The following is a 24,782-nucleotide window of genomic DNA, read 5'->3' as shown; positions in this document are numbered from 1 at the left end:
ACTCAGGCCACCATGTTAACAGTCTCATTCCAAAGCATAAATGTCTTGGAACAATTCTTCAGAAATATAAGCAATTTGAGTGACAAATGGAAAATTACACAATTGGGGGGAAAAGATTGTCAAGCCAAAACATAGAAAGTAATGATTCATTTTAGAAAATAAAATGCTCAAAGAAACATCAGGGAACTTGTTTTCGGCTGCAGTTAGTTTAATGAAATGGTTCTCTAAGTGGATGTTTATTGGAAATCTGTGTTTAGAAGGCTGGAAATAAATTCCATTTTTAAGTTATGCTTTTTTCTCCCCTCTCCCTCTGTATTTTCTGGCCCATTTTATTCAAAGCCGAACATCAGATATAAATAAGGATTCTTGAACTGCTTTTAAACTGCTGGCATCTGTTAGATTAGAAGGAAGTCTGATTTAGCAAAACTTAGAACAGTACAAAACAATTGCCAAAATGAGAGATTCTTTTATTTATGTTGTACAACAATGTTATGTAACCAGGCAAGTTGTTCATCTTCATTCTTTATGATGAGTATATGGGGCAATATATCTCTTAATGTTTGGCCAGCAGAGAACCCATTAGATGGTGCTGCATTATTTAGATGTTAAATTGATTTGATAGGAAATTAATTATGTATGTTCAGCTAAAAACCATCATTACATTCAGAAGGCTCTTATATAAGACCACTTTTTGTTTTTAATTTTTTACATATATTTGGGGAGGAGGTGGTGGTTGTTTCACTGTCTTTCCTAATTTCCAGAGTCTCCAGAAACCCAGTAGCTAAAAGTAAAAGTGCTACAGTCAAAGAGATCTTGATTTAAAATTCAGTTTACCATTTTCTAGGCATTTGAATTTAGAAAGCTATTAATCACTCTAAACATATTGCTCATCTATAGAATGGGCATAATAGTAGTATCTTCCTTATATGTTCATTCTGAGGATTAATGCACATAAAATGCCACTACATCCTCATGAATATAAAGCTAGGGTCTGCAACAAAAGTAGGAAGAAACATTACTTTTTTTAACAGTCTATTTCAATAGGGATAATATGAGCTAAATCATTTTAGATATTTTAAAACATGCTCTGTACACTGACAAATAATAAGCAAATCTCAAAATAGAATAGTGGAAAAGAGTTTTTGCCATAACTGTGTTCTGTACATTAAAGTGCATCAACCTCATCTGGGCAACAGACGCTAAGTGACACATATAAGGAGGCAAGAGACAATGACAAATTTAAGAATTTGAATTTTTTTGTTGCTTCTTATTATTTTATTTAAAGTAAGAGCCTCTATATGGTGAAATCTAATAAAATCATACCCTGAAGATGGGAGAAGGAACCCCATTTTGCAAGTTTAGGGAAAAATTCAATAGGTTGAATGACTTGCCCTAATGAATACAACGAATCAGTAGTGGAGCTTATTCTAAGACTCTTATTCTAAGACTCAGCTCTTTACAACTCAGTTTCCTGCTCTTTTTTCTGTCCTCAACCTTAACCTGGCCTCAACCAAGTAAATATGAAAGTAGTTGGTTTGGATTATGCTGAAATCACTTTGTACTTCAGGCAGTTTTCTGAACTAAGAATCGAGATTTTATCTAAACTCTTCAAAATTCCAAAAGAGATTTGTGACTAAGTCCTTAGGATAATTCATTTTAGGATGTAAAGAATATATTTGATATATTTATTATTAATATTTAAATAATGAACATCGATTTAAATTAAAGCCTGTTATGTTCCAGGCACTGTGCAATGCACTTCACTTGTATTGATCCCACTTCATCCACACAACTCTTTGAAGTGGGTATGAAGAAAACTGGGGTGCAGAATTCTTTCCAAGGGTCAAGCGATTAGTAGTGGGTCAGTAATGGGACTTAAACCTGAGTCTGTACAATCAAGATCTGTGGCCTTTATGATTCTGTTAATATATATCAACTTCTTGTCTCCTTCCCTGTCCTAAGGAACCAGAGGACAAAACATAGATAGCGCATCCCAACATTTATACTAACAGTCTAAGGCAGAATTAGAAGATGGCATCACCATGGGGAACTAAGCTGGCACTAGCACTCAAGTTTTTTCTCTGAAGGCCTTGTAAGGAGGTTGAACGGCAGACCATCCTTCAAATGGCAGATATCTGAATCTCTGGTAAAGGTATATATATATATGTCTATGACAGTGTTAAGTAAATGCCAGGAAATATCTGAAAATGGCTTCACTCTGCAGATCTTCTTGACTGCCAAGTTGCAGGAAGATAAGGACGTTTTATTTCTTACTGATTGCTGTATTTCCAGCTTTGAGCACACAGATTTCCAAACAGATGTGATATGACGTCCCAGTTCTAGCAAAGCCAGTTAGCCATTCAGTTTGAGGTATTTCGACACAGGCTCCCCTTTAATAATCAAAATTCATACAGCTGTATCTGCTGCCACACGCCAGGCACTTTTCTAAGTGATTTACATCTGCTAATTAATCCCCACCCAACCCACTGAGGAAGGCACTGTTGTTAAGCACTACTGTACAGTAGGAAACTGAAGCACAGAAACACTAGAAACAGGGCCAAGGTTTTATAATATTAGGAAAGGGTGGAACTGGGCTCAGAACCAGATTGTCTGTAGTACCCACACTCCTGATCACTATGCAGCTTTACTGCCCTTCACCAAATTCATAGCAGCCACCATTTATTCAGGATGTACTGAACACCAGTATGAATTATGCTGAGCACTTTATATATGTTATTTCATGAGGTCAGTATGATGATTTCGTGAGGTAGATGCTATCAGTAACCCCAATGACAGATATGAAGACTGAGGCTCAGAGATAACATGTAATTTCCCCAGTCATATTGAGTCAGAGTAAAACTCAGGCTCCAATCATCTCACTCAGCCCACACTCTTAATCCTTCTCTCATCATACCTTTCAAAAAGCACTCCTTTTCATTACAAATCTTTCTGTGCTCTAAATCACTAGGCATTGGTTTCTAATTGAAAATGAACAAGAAAAGTGGGATCAGATTGCCAACACAGAGTTTCCTTTTCTTACATTTAAGTTGTATTATTCTATAAGTATGTTTGAATTCCATTTCTAAAAATTAACACACTTTTTTTTATATTAGTTTCCCCTTATCCATAAGTGCTTTGTTCCAAGACATCCAGTAGATGCTCAAACTTCAGGCAGAACTGAACCCTATACATACCTTGTTTTTTTCCTATATTTACACACATATGATAAAGTTTAATTTATTAATTGGGCATGGTAAGATATTAATAACTAATAATAAAATAGAAAAATTATAAACAATATACTGTAATAAAAATTATGTGAATGTGGTCTCTATATATGTTTGTTTCTCTCTCTCTCTAAATATGTTATTGTACTATTATTGTACTCTTTTCTTCCTTCCCCTTGTAATCTGTTGATCTGGTAACCAAGATGGTTTACTAAGTGATTAATGCATAGATGCACTGGACACATTCTGGGCAGGATGGAGTGAGATTTTATTACAGAACAGTGTGCAATTTAAAACTTAAAAATTGCTTGTTTCTGGAATTTTCCATTTACTCTTTTGGACCCCAGTTGATCGTGTGTAAAAGAAACTGCAGAAAATAAAACTGTGGATGGAGGTGAGGGATACTGTAGATTTGGATTTACATAAAAGTTGCAAAGAGAGTTGTCACATATTATATGACATTTCCTTTATTACTAACATCTTACATCAGCGTGACACTTTGATACAATTTAATGAACCAATACTGATACATTACTGTTAACTGAAGTCCATACTAATCCAGATTTTCCAAGTTGTACCTAGTGTCCTTCTTCTATTCCCAAATCCCATCCAGGATACCACATTCCATTTAGTCATCATGTCTTATGTTTATCTTAGCTATAACTATTTCTTGGACTTTCTTATTTTTGATGACCTTGACAGTTTTGAAAAGTCAGGTATTTTGGAGAATGTTGGGATTTCTCTGACTTTATGTCATGATAAGACTGGGGTTGTGGATTTGGAGAGAAAGACCACAGAGGAATTCTTTCTTGCCACATCATGTCAAGGGTATACACTATCAATATGGTTCCTCACTATGGATGTTAACCTTGATTTCGTGGCTGAGGTAGTATTAGGTTTTCTTGTCTGGGCTGTAAATGTACTCTTTTGCCCTCTTGTTCACACTACACTCTTTGGAAGATGGTTATTACAAGAATCACACTCTTGGAGAAAAGTTAGGTATGTGAAATTTGACTATTCACCCTTAATTATTTATTTACTCAATCATTTATTTAAATTAATATAGACTCATTTCTATTATTTTATACTTTTGGTTATAATTCAACTTTATTTCATAATCCTACTTTACTTTGTGGATCAAATGGTTCCAGTTTTGATCATTGAGAGCTCTTTCAGTTGACTACTATGTCCTTTTGACATGCCAACATCATGTTTTGTTTTTGTTTTTGAATAATTCCTTAAATGCTGTCACTCCAAGATGCCCCAGGTTTATATTGTATCTTTCTGGAATTTTCCATTTCATCTTTTTTACTGCAGTTGACCATGAGTAAAGGAAACTACAGAAAGCAAAATCATGGGTGGATTTTGCTTTCTCCTGGAATCCATCATTTCTGCAAAGAGTCCTGGCTCATTTTAATCAAATTGGTGCTGAAAACGAATATCTACATGTTAGGTATGCCTACTGCTCCTGGGTATCTTAACTAACAGAGCGAGAAAATAAATGTGTATGTGCGGGCTAACATATGCATACACATATCTATAAATATAAAATATTCATCCATACTATGTTAATCCGAACATGAGTTCATACTGAGACCTCCAGCTCTAATCAGTTATCACATGGATTATTCTTGCCTTCTCCCCTTGCTTGTCTACAACTTCTCACTCTAACAATGAGAAACACCATTTGCCGTCCATTCATTCAATTGTTCCTTCTCTTTTATATGATAGCTGTATCACAACTGTTAACACATGCCTCACAGACAAAATCTTTATCAACTAAGCACAATACTTTTGTACAAGTACTTTTGCCTATAGTCTTAAGACTCTATTTATTTACAAAATTACTTTGGTCGGCACCTTTCCTCAGGACTCCCTCCAGCCAGGTTGTTTCATGCATTATAATACAGCCAAATTCTTTTGTCACAGTTTGTACTCTATCTTGTGCTCCTCAAACCTCTTAAGTAATTTTTTAATGTGCATACATCAAGACTCACTTTTTTTGCTTGCTGTAAACTTCCACAGATGTTGACAATTGTTTAGAGTCATGTATCCACTAAAATAGGATCATATGGAATAGTTTCTCTGCCTGAAAAAAAATCTCCTGTACTCACTTTCCGCCCCTAAATGCCTGACAATCATTGCTCTTATTACCGTCCCTATCATTTTGTCTTTTCCAGAATGTCATAAAAATGAAAGCATACAGTAGGTAGCCTTCAAGGTTGTCTTCTGGCACTTAGCATTTAAGATTCACCCATATCCTTGCATTACTTGATGATTCATTTTTCTTCATTGTTAAAGAATAGTCTAGTATATAGGTACAGCACAGTTTGTTTATTGATTCACCTCTTTATTGACATCTCGGTTACTTCCAGTTTTTGGTAATTATTAATAAAGCTACTATAATTATTTTCGTGCAGCTTTCTTTGTGGACATTAATTTTCAGATTAGTTGGGTAAACACCTAGGAACACTATTCCTAAAACATGTCATAAGACGATGTTTAGTTTTGTAAGAAACTGACAAATTGCCTTCTAGAGTGACAGTCATTTTGCTTTCTCATCAGCAGTGAATGAAAATTCCTCCTGCTCCACATCTTCACCAACAGTGATACTGTCAGGCTTTTTATTATTATTATTATCATTATTATTTTATTTTTTGAGTCTCACTCTATCGCGCAGACAGGAGTGCAATGGCACGCTCCCAGCCACCACAGCCTCAACCTGCTGGGCTCCAGTGATCTTTCCGCCTCAGCCTTTCAAGTAACCGAAACTACAGGCGTGCGCTACCATGCCTGGTAATTTCTGATTTATTGTAGAGACAAGGTTTCACCAAATTGCCCAGGCTGGTCTCGAACCCACAGGCTCAGACAATCCACTCGCCTCGGCCTCCCAAACTGTTGGGATACAGGCTAAGCCACTGAGTCCGGCCTTGTAGAACTTTTTAACAAAAATTTTTGCCATTATAATATAGTGTAGTAGTATCTCATCACTGTTTTAATTTGAATTTATCTAATGATAAATGATAAATGATGTTCAACATCATTTATCTAATGATAAATGATAAATGATGTTGAATATCTGTATACTGACTTGGCATCTGTATATCTTTCTTGGAGAGACTTTTTTTTTTACCATTTTTTAATTGGGTTGTTTGTTTTATTATTGTTGAATTTAAAAGTTCTTTGTATATTTGGACACAAATATTTTACCAAATATATATTTTGTTAACATTTTTCTCAAGTCTGAGACTTGTCTTTTTATTCTTTTAACAGTGTCTATCACAGAGTAGAATTTTAAAATTTTAATACAGGCCATGCTGTGAATTGCTTTGATCCCAGTATCTGTGAATGTGACCTTATTTGGACATAAGATCTTTGCAGATGTGGTCAAGTTGAGATAAAGTCATACAGGATTAAGCTGAGTCCTAATTCTAATGACTGGCATCTTTACGAGAGAATGGAGAGTGAGATTTGAACATGAACAGACAAGGAAAAAGTCTTTGTGACCATGGAGGCAGAGAATGCAGTGACATAGCTCTAAGCCAAAACTATCAGAGTGCCAAGACGCCACCAGAAGCTAGGAAGAGGCAAGGAAGGATGCCTTGCTAGCACCTTCAGAGCGAGCATGGGTTTGCAGACGCCTTGATTTTGGACTGTGAGGCACCAAAAATGTGAGAGAATTGCTATACTTTAAGCCACTTGGCTTGTGGTACTTTGTTATGGCAGGCCTAGGAAACAAATACAGTGCAACCTACCTTTTTATTTTTTTCTTTAAAAGATTATCTTTCAGGAATTATATCTAAAAACTTATCACCAAGCAAAATTGCCTTTGTGCCTTTCTCCTATTTTTTTCTAGAAATTTTATAGATTTTATAGATTTTTTATTTAGGTCTGGGATCCAATTTGAGTTCATTTTTACATAAGGTATAAAGTCTGGGTCTCAACATAGTTTTCTGCATGTGGACATCCAATTGTTCCAACACCATTTGTTAAAATGATATCCTTTCTTGATTGAATTGACTTTGTGCCTTTGTCAAAAATCAATTGACTATATTTGTGTGGGTCTGAGCTATACTTTTTAATACTTGTTATTTTTCCATATATGATATAATCCATTAAACTTTCATAATTTTTTGTGTTTGCAGCAGCAGATTTTATTGCCCTTTCTTTCTTCTAGACCATTCATCAAAAAAAACACTTCAATTTCTGTAGGCTCTACACAAAAATGATGGTATAAATTTCTTACATCAACTAAAAATGATTCAAAATCATTTCCTTATTTGTACCCCCAGACATTGGAGATGATAAACTCTTCTTTGGAATCACAGATTTTAAAAAAACATACATTATGAAATTTTAAATGTTGGGAGGTATGGAATAATATTAGCTGTGGAAGAATTTTACATTAGGACTCAACAAGACAAGAGAGAGAATTATTATAATATGAGTTTCTGCCCTACAAATTATTTATTTTATGACTTCATGAAAATGCAATACTAACAGGACACACCTCTCCCTTTTCCCCATGCACACAAACTACTATGAGACACACACATGTTATAAAGCAAGGTTTAAGAGCATAAAAACTTCATCTTTCTTGAAGACCGTTGTATCCCTCCTCCTAGTACAGGGTCTCACACACAGTCGCAGTTCAGCAAATATTTGGTGAATGAAAGATGATGGCATAAACTTGAACAAACTAAGTCTAATGAATAATATACTGGTGGACCAGGGGCTAAATCTGAGTTTTAAGTGTCTCACACTTAAGAAAATACAAAAACAGTCTTTCTTAAAAACTTTCATTAGTCTTCAACACTTTTAAATGAAAAACATTCTCATAAAAATCTAGATATTATTCTTAGCTCAACATAATTCAGAAGATCCAGCAACACAGGGCCTTTATTACCATTGACTGTCACGAAGAAGTTGTACCTTATTTAGAGAATGCAAGTGTTCTACAGCTGTAGTCCTCACCACTTCTACTTGTCAAATACATGACCAGCTTTACACATTGACCTTGTCTTGTCCCCATATACATATTTGAGTGTGTAATGCTTGTTACATAGACTTGGGTATCTCCATATTTAGATAGATTTCTGGGGATTATGTGAACCAATCATCTCATAATGCTAATTTTAATAATAAGAAAAAGTTATTTGCTGATCATTAGAGTGAGGCCAGGCCTAATGCTAAGTATTTGGCATGAAATATATGTTTTATTATTTAAAATATTCCTAGGTAATGGATATATGTGTTATTCCTTTTTATAGCTGAGAGGTAACCAACTTGCTCAAAGGCATAGCAAATATAAGGCGGGCTAAGGGTAGAAGCTCAGATCTCAATTCATAACCATTTCACTGTAAGTTGAACCACCTTGTTGTCTCCTTGAGAGCAGGAGGAATTCATTGCTGGTGACTTGCAATTGTTCAAATTCATTCTTAGTGTTCCAGTGAGAGTATAATAAGAAAAGGGGACAAGTTCAAAACTGGGCTTCACGCATCACAAGCTCTGTGAACTTGAGCATGTTACTTAACCCCTTACTTTACTCTTATGTAAAATGTTGATAATAATAGCAATTTCACTGATGGTCCTCAGGATGCAAGATAGTGTAGGTAAAGTAAGCAGTCAATTGCCATATGGTAGATTTTCATAAGTGTTATCAGAGCAAAAGTTAGGATTGGAAGATCGAGAAAGGCTTCTTGGAGAAAATGAAACTTAAAAAGAGAAAGTGGACTGTGAGAAGTGAGTCAAACACAAGACTTTGTTTACCTGTGGGATAAGTAGGAAAGAGAATGGTGAAAAGAGGAGAGGATGCTGTTTTAACATACACAGGGAAAATAGCACGCACAACGACCTAGATGAGAGGAAGATAGCAATTTGTTTGTGGGACTTTAAGCAATTCAGAATGCCCTGAGTTTAAAGAGTAAAATTATAAAGATGAGAAAAAGAGCCTAGAGAAGTAAGCAAGGTAGAGTTCAGCCAGGATCTTGTGACTTATATTCATGTTTTAAATGTATTCTTAAGACCATAGAAAACCATTGAACTTTTAAAGTAAGTGTGCTCTTAAGAGGAACACACTGGCTTCCGTGTGGCAAAGGAATTGAAAGAGGGTGAGAAGAGACCAAAGGCAAGGACCAGTCTGGAGACCCTTGTAGTAGTCTTTGTTGACTCAAACTACTCACTTCCTTTGGGGTTTTTATAGTAGATGTTGCAATATGGTGCCCAGATTTTCCCTTTCTAAAACTTAGTGTAATTTAAAATTTTTTTTTACTTCAGTTGCTGGGGATGATGCCAGCAGACATCAGCTGCTAGCCCCATCAGGAATTACTCAGCTGAAGACAGCTGCCTGGCCCAAGGTCATACCCTTCCAGGTCATTCAATGGTTCATATTCAATGACTATTTAGCAAGTCAGTATAAAGGCTTGGTCCTCTGTGCCCAATGACTGGCCATGCTGAAGCACCTTTCTAGCTCCAGAGCTTCATGTTGAGTCAACTGAGGAACCTTAGAACCAGTATGAAAATTCAACTTTCCTCCCCACTCAATTATGCATTTTTCTCCTCTTGTAAAGATTTTGTCCCAAGTGTATGCACAATACACTTCAAATCTGAGTCTGTTTTAGGGAGGACTCCCACTGGTGAGTTTCCTTCCATGTAAGAATGCTACCATGCAGGCCAGGTAAAGCAATGTGCCTCCACAAACACAAACACATTTTAAAATTATTATTATTTACACCAAGAATGGCTACCATCAACAGAATAGATAGGAGTTCTAGGATACTAATCAATTGTTGTTTCTAAAAGTTGTCAAATCTGTTCATTTAAGTAATCTTAGACATTGAATCCGAATCTGTCAGCCAGAATGGGTTACATCATAGATTGATTACAGGGAATAAGACTAGATGACTTTGGGTTTTTATGTTTTTCAAAACTAAAAGTTTTGTGTCCACACTGTACACAGCTGTATGAACAGTTCTAATTCCATTGCTAACCTTGTATGAGAAATATCACTTTGAAAACATCACAACATTAATGACTTTGTTTTCTATATCAAGATTATTAACTCTGGCCAGGCACGGTGGCTCACGCCTGTAATCCCAGCACTTTGGGAGGCCGAGGCAAGAGAACTGCCTGAGCCCAGGGGTTCGAGACCAGCCTGGGCAATTTGGTGAGACCTCATCTCTACAATAAATTTAAAAATTAGCCAGTGTAATTCCAGCTACTTGGAAGGCTGAGGCAGAAGGATCGCCTGAGCCCAGCAGGTCAAGGTTGCAGTGGCTATGACCAGACTTGCCTCTGTCATCTGGGTGACAGAGTGAGACATTGACTCAAAAAAAAAAAAAAAAAAGCGATTAACTCAGCTTTTATTGGGTCGCTGCTAGAGCTTGTCATTGTTTATAAATACTGCAGAGTATATTAAAATCATTTGGGGATTAGCCATATATTTTGTGATTAGTCATACATTTGTAACTTATACAAGTAACTTGTTTACTTGGAATAAACTTCTCCTGATTCATGTAGTTTTGGTAATAGAGCTATGAATCTCTACAGTGGTATTCTATTTCTGCATTTAATGTCATATTTCCCTGAAGCTCTCATAACTTATGAGTGAATCTCTGCTTGGGGATACCACTAAACTGTGCTGGCCTCAAAATGAGAATTTCTGGATGAATGAATTTCTTTTTGAAAGATTTGTTGAGAAGTCTGCTGTCCAAACAACAGACATGTTTTTTATTCTATGAGAGCAGAAAATACATCAGAGCTTATCAGCCATTTTGCTGTGAATGAGGTACTGGGGAAGCTAGATATTGATTTCCTCAACCCCAAGGCTGCTCACCAGCTCTGAGCTGGTTATTTTGACTATGAGAAGCTCTGTCCACTTTGCACAATATGCCATATGAATATGAAAACATTTATGATGTTTTCATCATATGACCAGAAAACAATGCTGTAGCAAACTGTAGGTTATACAAACAAAAGGATTAATAGTTTATTTATTGATTCCCATAGTTCTGGAGGCTGTTAAAATTTCTACATGTATAGCCCCCCCAAAATTTACTTTCTAATTCACCTCTGATGACAAACTTATTTTATTTTATTTTTTATTGTAATTTTTTACATTAGAAAATATAGTTTATTTAAAAGTAAATTAGAGGCCGGGCTCGGTGGCTCAGCCTGTAATCCCTTCGCTTTGGGAGGCCGAGGTAAGTGAATTGTCTGAGCCTGCAGGTTCAAGACCTGCCTGGGCAACTTGGCGAGACCTCATCTCAACAATAAATAAAAAAAATTAGCTGGACGTGGTAGCACACGCCTGTAGTTCCAGCTACTGGAAGGCTGAGGCGGAAGGATCGCTGGAGCCCAGCAGGTCGATCCTGCAGTAGCCAAGAGCGTGCCACTGCACTCCAGTCTGGGTGACATTGTGAGACTCCAACTCAAAAAAAAAGTAAATTAGAGAGATATAAACTTATTTTAGAATGATTTTATTGTAAAGGCTTAATTCTAAAACTTGGTAATCAGGCAAGAAAACAAAAAAAAATTATGGTAATGTAATTTACTCTCTTTAAAGTAAAAGAAAAGTTTAAAGCAATGGTACACCCTTTCTAGTGTCTCCCCAAAACAGTTAATTGTGAAACTCTTTTCACTGACTCATTGGAAAGTGATGGCTGAAGTGAAGTCAGTTTTGCTGCAATAAACAAAAATCTAAGATAAATTGATAGTTGATTTTATGATGGTCCAAGCATTGACCTAGTACAGAACAGAAAACATCCTTATAATGTGGATAAAAGTAATTCATGCCAGATAGAAATAAATGATTGAACCATGTTTTTGCAAAATTTTAAAGCTGGAAGAGGTTTTTAATAGATCTTAAGGCCCAGCTGTGGGTACTGTAAAAGTGTGCTTGCTGAGATGGGCTGCTGCACACCTCGGGCCCAGTCCACGCTGGTAGCAGGTGTCTAAGACCCTGACTTGGGACAATGACTTGGGTGAGACACATGTGGAGGTCCCTTCCTCATCCAGTCTGGAGGCAAGGGAAGGGATGCCTAGATTGGCATCTCTGTCTGTGGGTTCCGCTCTGCGGATGTCAGGGTAATCCAGAGGTCATCCACGCCATACTCCTCACTGCTCCCAAGTGTACTTAGATGTTTCCAACTGTTCTGACCTCCAAACTGACCAAGAGTTTGAGCTCCATGGGTCTTCAAACCTCTTCAATTTATAAGTGAGACTGGGACCTAGAGAGGGGGAGTGACCTTCCTGAGACCATAAGACTGGTGAATTATGGGCTTTGCTAGAATCCCAGCTTGCTGGTGCACTCTAGTACTGCTTCCGTCATTTCACGTTTCATTTTCATTTCCCCTCTATCTGGGAGGTTGCTCTGATGTCTTTCCTCCTTTAAATCCTACAGAAATCGATCTTACCTGATTTTTCTCCCAGACTCATGGGCTCAGTTATCAGGATCACTTTCTTCTCCAGGGTGTACTACAGACCTCCTCATGTTGGACAATGGGATTCAGCAGGGGATGAATCCTCCATCCTTCCATCCCTAAACCACTCTTCCCAGCTGTTCTTCCACCACCTGATGACCTCATGTCTGCCTTACTCCTCAATCTGAATTTTGGGGAGCTGCCTCTCAAAAAGGCACTAGAGGGAAATGCCAAACACTGACATTTTGTCAAGAAGCGGGGCTCCTGGAATGGAAAGGCTTTTCTAAATAAAAAGAACCAGCCCCCTAGCAAGGCTCCTAAGTTGCAGTCAGAACTTTTGAAGAAAGGGGAAACTCCCAGAGTGGATGGCACTGGGAAGATCCCTTCTTTTCCCAAAAAAAGGAAGACAGCTGCCTCCAGAGGTGAGTCAAAACAGTCTCTAGACGAGAAAGCTACAGTGTCTTGACTGATCCCTGCCCCTTCAAAATAGGCTGACTCTGTTGCTGCTAAAGTAGATTTCCTAGGGGAGTTCCAGAGTGCCCTTCCAAAGATTAAGAGCCATCCAACCCCCTCCCAAAAGAAAGGCCCCCAGAAGAAATTCTCTCAGAAGAACCCTGCCCAGAATGCCTCACAGAACTCTTCCCAAGCCCTTTCAGAGAATTAATGCTCCTTAGCAGCCCAGCAGTTGCCAAGGAAGATGTTGGCCATCAACTGTGAGATGGTGGGCACAAGACCCAAGGGGTACGTTAGTTTCTTGGCTCGATGTAGCATTGTCAACTACAACGGGGACGTACTTTACACTGAGTACATCCTCCTCCTCCTGCGGTGTTGTGGACTACGGTACCAAGTGGATTGGTATCCGGGAGAAACACATGGTGAATGGCACACCTGTCAAGATTGCTCATGGCCAGGTCTTGAAGATACTCACAGGGGAGATGGTGGTAGGACAGGCAGTCCCAGGAGCAGCAGGGCAGGGGACCAATGGGTAGGTGTTCTAGCTCCACGTCTCTGGAAGCTGGAATTGGTGTGGGGAGAAAGGTTCTACCCCAGACTTAATATTAGTTGAAATTTCACCTCAAGTGTTGTGTCTTGTGTCTGGTTAAGTGTCCCGTGGAAGGGAGACACCTCCATGTTGGAACCCAGCCCTCTGCCAATTACCTCTCAAATGGTGTTCATCACAGGTCCAAGGGTGCTTTGGACCAGTCAAGCTTTTTAGCTTTCAAGGGGCAGGGCATATTGGGAATGTAGTTTCCCAAACTGTCTTATCACTAGGGTGGCCATTGACTCATTTTATGCCTTTTGTTCTTAAGTAATTCACACACCCTGCTTCACTCTCAGAAGTATCCTGGGTGGATAATAAATTGTATGGTCCCAATACATATCACCGACTCTGCTTTTGGACTCAGAGTCTGCAGGTAGCCTGTTCCTGGACATGGTCTGTTCTTCCCACCTTGACTTCAAGAGGAGCCATCACTAGCAAGAATTAGCTCTCTTAAGGGTCCAGGCAGCAGAGGCAAGAGTGCAGCTTGGAAATCAATTTTGCCGATTTAGGAAAGCAGTCTCTTTCCTGAGGTAACAGAGAGTTTATTTAACTTAGGTCCCACGTGGTAGGTTAAAAAAGAATTTATAAAGTGTTTTAATGGTTTTTAGTCTTTTACCTTGCTAAACCAAGCCTCCAAAAACTCAAATTATTCCCTTGATCAATTTTTATAATGAAAAAAAAAAAATAGATCTTAAGACCCAAGCACATCATTTTTCAGGTGTGAAAACTGAGGTTTAGAATGAAAACAAAGACTTGCATATGTCCATGTTAGCAAATTGATAGAGGAACCAACCATATGGGTGGGCAGAGACCTTATTTATCTTATTCATATTCACTTATTAAATAGGTAAGCCACCAACTTGGAAACCCCTCTGAGACTCACAGGACTCCAGTCTCTTATGGGAAACTGCCTTACCCATAGCTATGCTCTGCAGAAATCCATGTATAGTGGCACAGGAAAAAAATAAATCTCTGAGCCAGGCTCGTTGGCTCAGCCTGTAATCCCGTGCCTTGGGAGACTGAGGTGAGTGGATTGCCTGAACCCACGGGTTCGAGACTCCCCTGGGCAACTTGGTGAGACCTCATCTCTACAATAAATCAAAAATTTAGCAGGGTGGGGTAGTGCACGACTGTAGTTCCAGCTACTTGGAAGGCTGAGGCGGAAGGATCGCCGGAGCCCAGCAGGTCGAGGCTGCAGTGGCCAGGAGCGGCCACTGCACTCCAGTCTGGGCAACACAGTGAGACTCCAACTTAAAAAAAAAAAAAATCTCTGAAAGACTCCAGCCTCAATTTCATGAGAACTCTAGCCAGTGTGGGAGAGAACAGACCCCAAAGGCAAATCCTCTGCAGCAGACTGTTTCTGTTTGGGGCAGGTTGCTATGATAACATCTGGGACTGGCTGCACTTTGACATCCTAAATGCAGACTGCCTGAGGCTAAAATGGAGGAACAGACTAACAACTGACTTCTCAGCAGACATCCTACAAGCCAGAAGAGATAGGGACCCTATCTTCAATCTTCTCAAACAAAATAACACTCAACCAAGGATTTTGTATCCCACAAAGCTAAGTTTCATAAATGAAGCAGAAAATTTTAAAAATTGTAATTATACTAATCACCTTCTCAGACCACAGTGGAATAAAACTAGAAATTAACTCCAAGAAGAACTTGCAGAACCAAGTGAAAGCATGGATGTTAAACAATCTGCTCCTGAGTGATCCTTGGGTCAACAATGAAATCAAGATGCAAATTTTAAAATTCCTTGAAACAAATAACAGCAATGAAACAAGTTATTAAAACCTCTGGAACACAGTCAAATCTGTGCTTAGAGGAAACTCTACACTTAAGGCCTACATTAATAACACTGAAAGAGCATATACTGACAACCTAATGTCACACTTCAAGGAACTAGAAAAACACTAACAAAACAAATCCAAATCTAACAGAAGGAAGAAGTGATGGAGATCAGTACAGAAAAAAAAGAATGAAAATTAAAAAGAACACAAAGGATAAATGAAACAAAATTGGAAAAATCTTTGAAAAGATAAAATTGATAGATCACTAGCTGGATTAATTAAGAAAGAGAGCTCAATCAGAAATAAAAATGAAGATATTACAACTGATACAATAGAAATAAAAAAGATTATCTGAGATCTGTGCAAACAAATTAGACAACATAGAAGAAATGGATAAATTCCTGGAAACATTCACCCTCCCACCAGCCATCAATCAGAATGAAATAGAAACTCTCAACAGACCAAAAATGAGTAGCAAGATTGAAACAGTAAAAATTTCTCAACCCCCCAAAAAGTCCAGGACCTAATGAACTCACAGCCAAATTCTATCCGATTTTCAAAGAAGAACTGGTACCAATTTACTGAAGTTATTCCATAAGATTGAGAGAAGAAAATTTTCTCTAACTCATTTTAATAAAGTCAATATTACTCTTATACCAAAGAAACTGGAAAAGACACAAGAAAAGAGAACTACAGCCCAATATTCCTGATAAACATAGATGCAAAAATTCTCAACAAAAGATTACCAAACTGAACTCAACAGCACACAAAATAATAATCTACCATATTCAAGTGGGTTTTGTCCCAGTGATACAAGAATGGTTCAACACGAGCATGTCAATAAACATGATCCACCATATAAGTAGAATTAAAAACAAAAGTATATAATAATTCCAATAGATGTAGGAAAAACCTTTGATAAAATCCAGCATTCCTTCATGATTAAAAAAAAGCACTCAACAAAATAGGCATTGAAGGAGCATTTCTCAAAATAAAAAAAATTATATATGACAAACCCACAGCCAACGTCATTCTGAATGGAGAAAAATTGAACCACATTTCCCTTCAGAACTGGAACAAGGCAAGGATGCCTGCTTTCATCATGCCTATTCACCATAGTACTAGAAGTCCCAATCAGAGCAATCAGGCAAGAGAAAGAAATAAAGGTATCCAAACTGGAAAAGAATAAATCAAACTATCTTAACTATCTTTATATGCCAACAATATAATTTTTATACCTAGAGAATCCTAAAGACTCCCTTCAAAGACTCCTGGACTTGATAAATGAATTCAGTAAGGTTTCAAGATAAAAGAAATACACACACACAAACCAGCGCACTGCTATCAACCAATAACAAACAAGCTGATAATCAAATCAAGAACTCAGTTCCATTTAAAATAACAACCAACAAGCTAAAATACCTAGAAACATATTTAACCAAGGAGGTGAAAAATCTCTGCAAGGAGAATTGCAAAACACTGATAAAAGAAATTGTAGATGACACAAACAAATGGAAAAAATATCCTGTGCTCACAGATTGGAAGAATCAACATTGCTAAAATGACCATATTACACAAAGGAATCTACAGATTCAATACAATTCCTATCAAACTACCAATACCATTTTTCACCAAATGAGAAAACGCAGTACTAAAATCCATGGGGAACCTAAAAGCACAAGAATAGCCTAAGCTATTCTAAGTAAAAAGAACAAAGTTGGAAGCATCATATTACCTAACCTCAAATTATACCACAAGACTGTGGTAGCCAAATCAGCATGGAACTGGTATAAGAAGGACACATGGAATAGAGACTCCAGAAACAAATTTAAATACCTACTACCAATGGATCTTTAACAAAGCAGACAAAAACATACACTGGGGAAAGAACGCTCCATTCAACAAATGGTGCTGGCAAAATTGGATAGTTCCATTCATAAAAATGAAACTTGATATCTATCTCTCCCCATATACAAAAATTAACTCAAGATGAATTAAAAACTTAAATGTCAACATAAAACCATAAAAATCCTAAAAAAAAACCTAGGACAGACTCTTCTGTGCATTAGTCTAAGTAAAGAATGTATAGCCAAAATTCCAGAAGCAAATGCAACAAAAACAAAAATAGATAAGTGGGAATTAGTTAAACTAAAAAAAGTCTGCATACCAAAGAAATAAGCAACAGAGCAAATAGGCAACATACAGAATTCGAGATGATATTCACAAAGTATACAACTAAGCAAGGACTAATATCCAGAATCTACAAAGAACTCAAATAAATCATCTAGAAAAAAGCAAATGACCCCATTAAAAAGTGGGCAAAAGACACGAATAGATATCTTTCAAAAGAAGATATACAAATGGTCAATAAACATATGAAAATATGTTCAGCATCACTTATCAGGAAGGAAATGCAAATTAAAACCACAATGAAATGCCACCTTACATCGGTCAGAATGGGAGATTTCTCAAAGTACTAAAAATATATCTACCATTTGATTCAGCAGTCCCACTACTAGGTATCTACCCAAAGGATCAGAGGTCATTATACAAAAAAGACACCCACACTCACATGTTCATCATACCACAATTCATAATTGCAAAAACATGGAATCAACCTAAATGCTCATCAACTGATCATTGGATAATGAAAATGTCACACACACACACACACACACACACACACACACACACACACACACACACCATGGAATACTATTCAGCCATAAAAATGAGTGAAATAATGTTTTTTGCAGCATCATGGATGGAATTGGAGAACATTTTCCTAAGTGAACTAACTCAGGAACAGAAAACCAAACACCATATATCCTTGCTTATAAGTGGGAGCTAAACTAAGGATCTGCAAAAGCATAGAGAGTGATATAATGGACATTAGAGACTTCGAAGGGGGAGAGTAGGAAGGGATGGAGGAATGAAAAAAAATCATCAGTTGGGTACAGAGTACACAAGTGAAGTTGTTGGGTACACTTAAAGCCCAGACTGCTTCACCAGTATACAACGCAACCGTGTAACTAAATATTATTCGGATCCCTTAAAGCTACTGAAACAAAGACAGAGAAAAAAATCAATAAAAAAGAAATAGCTCAGACTTGAAGTCAATCAGTTAAAGGCTCAAATTCTATCTCTACCACTAACTAGTTGCATGAACTGAAGAGTTACTTTACCTCTCTGAGCTTCAGAATCTGACAATGACATAAGAATGTATAGTATTGCAAGAATTAGATGACACTTGTAAAGGATTTCAAGGGTATGAGAGTAATAAAATATTAGCTACGATTTGGTTTAGAGGTAGACTTGAGGGTAGTTTCTGATGCTTATCTTCTCAATACTGGCAGTAGTGGAAAGGTGAACTCGATACTGCCACCGTAAGCTAATCTTAGAACCCGGAAATGAATGTAAGCACAAAAAGAAATGTGGACACTAAACCGTGTGGCAGTGCTCTATTTGAGGGTATCACCTGGGGCATTTTGAAGTTTATATTACTTTTAAGTTTCTTGCAGCACCATTTAAATGAAAACCAATCATTTCTAGACTCTTATAAGGAACTCATGGTCCCCTGACATTATATCTGTAGGCCCCATACTGGGAGTCACAAGGTTTGCTGTGTCTTTCCTCTGTCCCTCTCCAGCCACAGCAACATGAAAATGTGACAGCAATGACTGGGCAGCCATCTGTGCACTTTGATGGAAAGGTCTGTGTGGTCTGGTATGTCTTTATACAGAAACATTAATTAATAGAATTCACTCTGAGTTCACCAACGTTTAATTAACTGAATTAATTGAATTTCCACTGGTTACAAAAAGTATGACAACACCAAGTCGAAGGGACGGCTTTATTGTTCCGGTCATAAATGCTCCATCTCACGATGGCACCTGTCCTCTAACACCCCAAGATGAATTCAAAGACAAGGGAGTCTGTTGAAAATGACCATCAGCCGGGTTTGGTGGCTCAGCCTGTAATCCCGTGCCTTTGGGAGGCTGAGGTGAGTGGATTGCCTGAGTCCGCGGGTTCGAGACCCACCTGGGCAACTTGGCAAGACCTCATCTCTACAATGAATCAAAAAATTAGCCGGGCACGCCTGTAGTTACAGCTACTCGGAAGGCTGAGGCAGAAGGATCGCCGGAGCCCAGCAGGTCAAGGCTATAGTGGCCGGGAGCGGCCACTGCCCTCCAGCCTGGGCGACGGAGTGAGACTCCAACTAAAAAAAAAAAGAAAAGAAAAGAAAATGACCATCATTGCTGCATGTCTCTTCACTTATCCCTTAGCACTCAGAATGCCTCTTATGCTATATAATTATACTCAGTGGCAACCATCAGGGTGTGATAAAATCAGTGCAACAGAACTTTTGCTGCATTTGCACTTCCCTCACTTGGCTTTTATTTGGAAATATACAGGTGAAGAGACACTTTCTTCTGAAAACAATAAAGCAAGTTATTTTTTTCTGATTAAGAACATAAAACAAATTACTTGTAGAAAAGTGGCAAAATACAACAAAATAAATAAAAATAAAACAAAATGACTAACTTATATTGAGCACTTAATACATACCAAGTTGTGTCCTAATGCTTTATTTTCAAAATTCTATGAAACAAATTCTCACAGCAATCCTATGAAAGTATTATTATTATTATTTGTTATTCACTTTGTATAGTAAATGAAACTGAGCCTTGGAGAGGTGAAATAACTTGCTAAATGTCACACAGTTAAAAATAAAGTTCCATAACCTCGCCTTCTAGAGACATGTACTTTTAATATCTTAATAATTTTCCCCAAAACATATAAATTGTTTGTATCATGACTGTGCTAGACAAGTTAAACATTTTATTTGTGTCCATCTTTATAGCAACATTTCAAGATAAGTTTATTTCTCTTATAGAGGCAAGAAAACTAAAATTCAGGGTGATAAATTTGCTCAAAATCATATAACTAGTAAGTGAGAGAGCCTAGATATACCTCATGTACTTCTGACTCCAAAGCATATGGCCGTCCCTATATATAACAGCCCTTTTTTTTCAATAATATTAAAATTGAATCACTGTTGAGGTTTAAGCCTTAGACTTCTAGACACCAAGACTATGCTCTGTTAAATTGGGTCACCCTCTTACTTCAAGATTTACATTCTGTGGAAACACTGTTCTTCCCACATACTACAGAAAATATATGAAATTTTTGTAAACAAAATTTGCAGTGCATTTAAGTTATATAATATAGTGCAACACCTGATATAGTAGAAACATAGTAAATAGTAAAAAAATTTTATTGAATGAATAAATGAGTATGGAAGTACTAGTAATTAATTTACCTTCTATCATATAGGATTTCCCTAATTTATAACTATAATAAACTACACTGCCATGAACGATGGCAGAGTGAGTGCATTCAACTATTTCACTTTCTCCTGAAACTTCACTGAAAATGGCAGTATATATTTTTTTAAAGCAAAAACATAGACACAAAGGGTTTTTTTTAAAAGAGGACAAGAAACGATAGAAACATACTTTTGGAAGTTGAAAAGCAAAAAGTTGAATAGTAACTGAGTCGATATGAAAATGTAAAATTGTAAGCTGGCAGTGGGAGAATGGAAAAGCAAACCACTGTAAACCCCCAAGAACTCAGAAATTGATGGTACCAGGATTGTGGGCAAGTAAAGGAGAAGATGCTGCAAAAGAGAGCATGGTAGCTTGAAAGAACCAGTGAGACATGTCCACATGACTGCCCTTCCCACCCTCAGGAGTAGATTGTAGCTTGATACTGTGCAGAAGGAAGAGCAGATGGTCTTAAGACTAGGGGAGCCAGGTACATCATGGCGTGCTGCAATGAACACACACTGGTTCACTACAGGCAGGACGAGTGTAATCACCACATCAGAATAGTCCATCAATGAGAAGGAGGAAAGGAATTTTTCTTTTCTTTTTTTAATTTTTAATTTTATTTTATTTTAAAGACATGGAATTCAGTGTTAGGTATAAAAATGGTCCTTGTGGCGGTAAAGTTTGGGCCTTACTTTTGTCCTTACTTCACCTGATTTGAAATCAGGTACCCTTATTGATAAAGTGTGCCCTCTCCTTCTCCCCCCCCCCCCCCCCCCCCTCCCCCGGCAGTTTCCCACTTCTGCCATTCCCTTTCTTACGGTATTATGATAATTGTTCATTGTCCGCTTATGAGTGAGAACATGTGCTGCTCAGTCCTTTGTTTCTGTGATAAATCACTGAGTATGATAGACTCTAAGTCCATCCAAGTTGCTGTGAAGTTCATAAGTTTGTCCTTTATGGTTCCATAATATTTCATCGTGTATATGTACCACATATTTTTATCCAGTCTGCTTTCGATGGGCAGCATAGTTGATTGTATGTTTTTGCTATTGTGAATAATGCTACAATAAACATGCGTGTGCAGGTATCTTTTTCATAGACTGATGTGAGTTCCTCTGGGTATATTCCGAGAAGGGGGAATTGCCACACTGTTTTCCCTAGAGGCGTAGTAGTTTACACTCCCACCAGTGGTGTAGAAGTATTCCCTTTTCACTGCATCCTCTCCAGCATCTGTTGATTTTCAGTTACTGATGATGACCATCCTGACTAGAGTTAGGTAATATCACAGTGTGGTTTTATTTTGCGCTAATTTGACAATTAGTGAGATTGAGCATTTTTATAAATTTCAAAATTAAAACTTATTCCTTTTTTTCTTTCTTATTTTTTTAAATAATATTTTTATTTTAAAGATGTGAGTACAATTCAGGGTTAAGTTTACACATGTTCATTATGCAGGTATCTTGTTGATGAGGTATACCCCCTTCTCCAGGCAGATTCCCACTACTGCCAACCCCACCTCCCCACACCACTGCACCCACACAGTTGTCCGCTACTGCCAATCCTTTTCTTATAGTATTATGATAGTTGTTCAAGGTCCACTTATGAGTGAGAACATGTGATAAGCAGTTCTTTGTTTCTGTGAAAGATCACTCAGTATTATAGACTCTAAGCCCATCCACGTTGCTGTGAAGTTCATAATTTTGTTCTTCTTTGTGACGTGTAATAGTCCATCGTGAACCAGGCTCAGTGACTCAGCCTGTAATCCCGCGCCTTTGGGAGGCTGAGGTGAGTGGATTGCCTGAGCCTGCGGGTTCGAGACCCACCTGGGCAGCGAGACCTCATCTCTACAATAAATCAAAAAAATCAGCCAGGCGTGGTAGCGCATGCCTGTAATTCCGGCTACTAGGAAGGCTGAGGCGGAAGGATCGCCAGAGCCCAGCAGGTCGAGGCTGGGTAACTGAGTGAGACTCCAACTCAAAAAAAAAAAAAATATTCCACCGTGTATATGTACCACATTTTTTAAATCCAGTTCTCTTTTGATGGGCAGCACAGTTGGTTCCATGTTCTTGCTACTGTGAAAAATGCTGCAATAAAAATACTTGTGCAGGTGTCTTTTTTATAGTGATTTGAGTTCTTCAGGGTATATTCCCAATAGGGGGACTGAGGGGTCATATGGAAGGTCAATTTTTAGATCTTTTAGGAATCGTCACACTGTTTCCACAGAAACTATACTAGTATACACTCCCACCAACAATGTAGAAGTGTTCCTTTTTCACCACATCCTCTCCAGCATCGGTTGTTTTTTGAGTTATTGATGATGACCATGACTCGAGTTAGGTGGTATCTCAGTGTAGATTTAATCTGCATTTCTTTGATGACTAGTGAGGCTGAGCATTTTTCCATTAATCTGTTGGGCTGCTTGAATGTCTTTTGAGAAACGTCTATTCATATCTTTTGCCCACTTTGTAATTAGACTGTTTGTTTTTTCCTTTTCTACACGTTTGAGTTTCTTGCAGATCCTAGATGTTAGCCTCTATCAGACATACAGTTGACAAATATTGTTTCCTAGTCAGTGAGCTGTGTCTCTACTCTCTTGATGGTTTCTTTGGCTTTGCAGAAGCTAGTTAGTTTGATGAGGTCCCACTATCTTCTCTCTTATGGCATGGGCACTTGGTGTTTTGGTCAGGAATTGGTTGCCAATTCTAATTTCCATAAGGGTATCTCCTGCACTTTCTAAGGTTCATGTACTTTGAGGCTTTATGTTTAGGTCTTTGATCCATTTAGAGTTGATTTTTGTGTACGGGGATAGGTAGGAGTCTTGTTTTAATCTTCTGCATGTGGTCAGCCAGGTTTCCCAGTACCATTTACTAAACAGGTCCTCTCCCCAGTCATTGGAATGGAGGCTTTGTTGAAGATGAGTTGGCTGAGAAATTCAGGTTTTGCTTCTGGAGTCTCTATCCTGTTCCATTGGTTTATGTGCCTGTTCTTGTACCAATAACAGGCTGTTTTGATTATTGTAACTTTATAATAAAGTTTAAAGTCTGGGGGTGTGATAATGTCTGCCTTTTTTTTTTGCTGAGGATTATTTTGGTGATTCGTGGTCATTTATGTTTCCATATGAATTCCTATATTGTTTCTAGGTCAGAGAAGAATACTGCTGGTAATTTAATGGGTATTACATTAAATCTGTAGATTGCCATGGGTAGGATGGACATCTTAACAATGATGATTCTTCTAATCCATGAGCATGGAATGCTGGAGTCCAGCCCCAGGAGAGAGTCAGGGCTTGAGACAGGGGAATCGGGAAGCAGCGAAAAAGAAAAGACGAAAATGACAGGATCCTTCTTCCTGGGGAGAGTTCAAGACTCTGCCAATTTTTATTTATTTTTCACAAGCTTATATAGGTTATCCACTCAGCCCTGTACCCACAAATGTATCTTATGTTGCTAACCAAACGCCCTTTTTGCACTCACAATAAGATTGACTTTTAATAATTTCAACCACAGATGGTGTTTTTCTTAAGTCAAACATTTATGAACATCCTGGTTTTCTTCCTAACTTTCTTATAACTATTTACTATTATAGGCCTATAATATCCTTACCCTATAAAGTTAAACCTTAATCCTAAGTCGTATTTAGTTTACTTACTACTATATATTTATTTCTATTAATCTTATTTCTATCCTTATATCCCTATATTTTCTTAACTATCACTTATACTATTATGTATCTCTTATCTTATTAGTTTATCTTATCTTACTATCTTATTATTAATATTCTAAATTCTATCTTCATTAAACTACTTATTTAATCCTAAAATATCTTAACCTACTTTTTTATCTCAAATGGTTGTTTTCCACCAGCTCTCAGCTGGGGTCTGTTGTTTATGAGGAAGTGGTCGACTCATTTTTTCTCGGCCTCCTGCTGTTACTGAAAAACATCCTTACACACCCCAAAAGGGCACAC

At 37.7% G+C, this 24,782-nt stretch overlaps 1 pseudogene; it reads left to right on the top strand.

Moving 5' to 3' along the window:
* The first annotated feature begins 12,809 nt into the window (after window positions 1–12,809).
* LOC103260428 lies at window positions 12,810–13,635 on the top strand (annotated as a pseudogene).
* The last annotated feature ends 11,147 nt before the right edge of the window (window positions 13,636–24,782 follow it).

Source organism: Carlito syrichta, unplaced genomic scaffold, assembly GCF_000164805.1.
Source record: "Carlito syrichta isolate Samal-C Ts95f unplaced genomic scaffold, Tarsius_syrichta-2.0.1 Scaffold303204, whole genome shotgun sequence".
Lineage (NCBI taxonomy): Eukaryota > Metazoa > Chordata > Mammalia > Primates > Tarsiidae > Carlito > Carlito syrichta.
The sequence above is the reverse complement of the archived record's forward strand: the minus strand, read 5'-3'. Positions and strand labels throughout refer to the sequence as shown.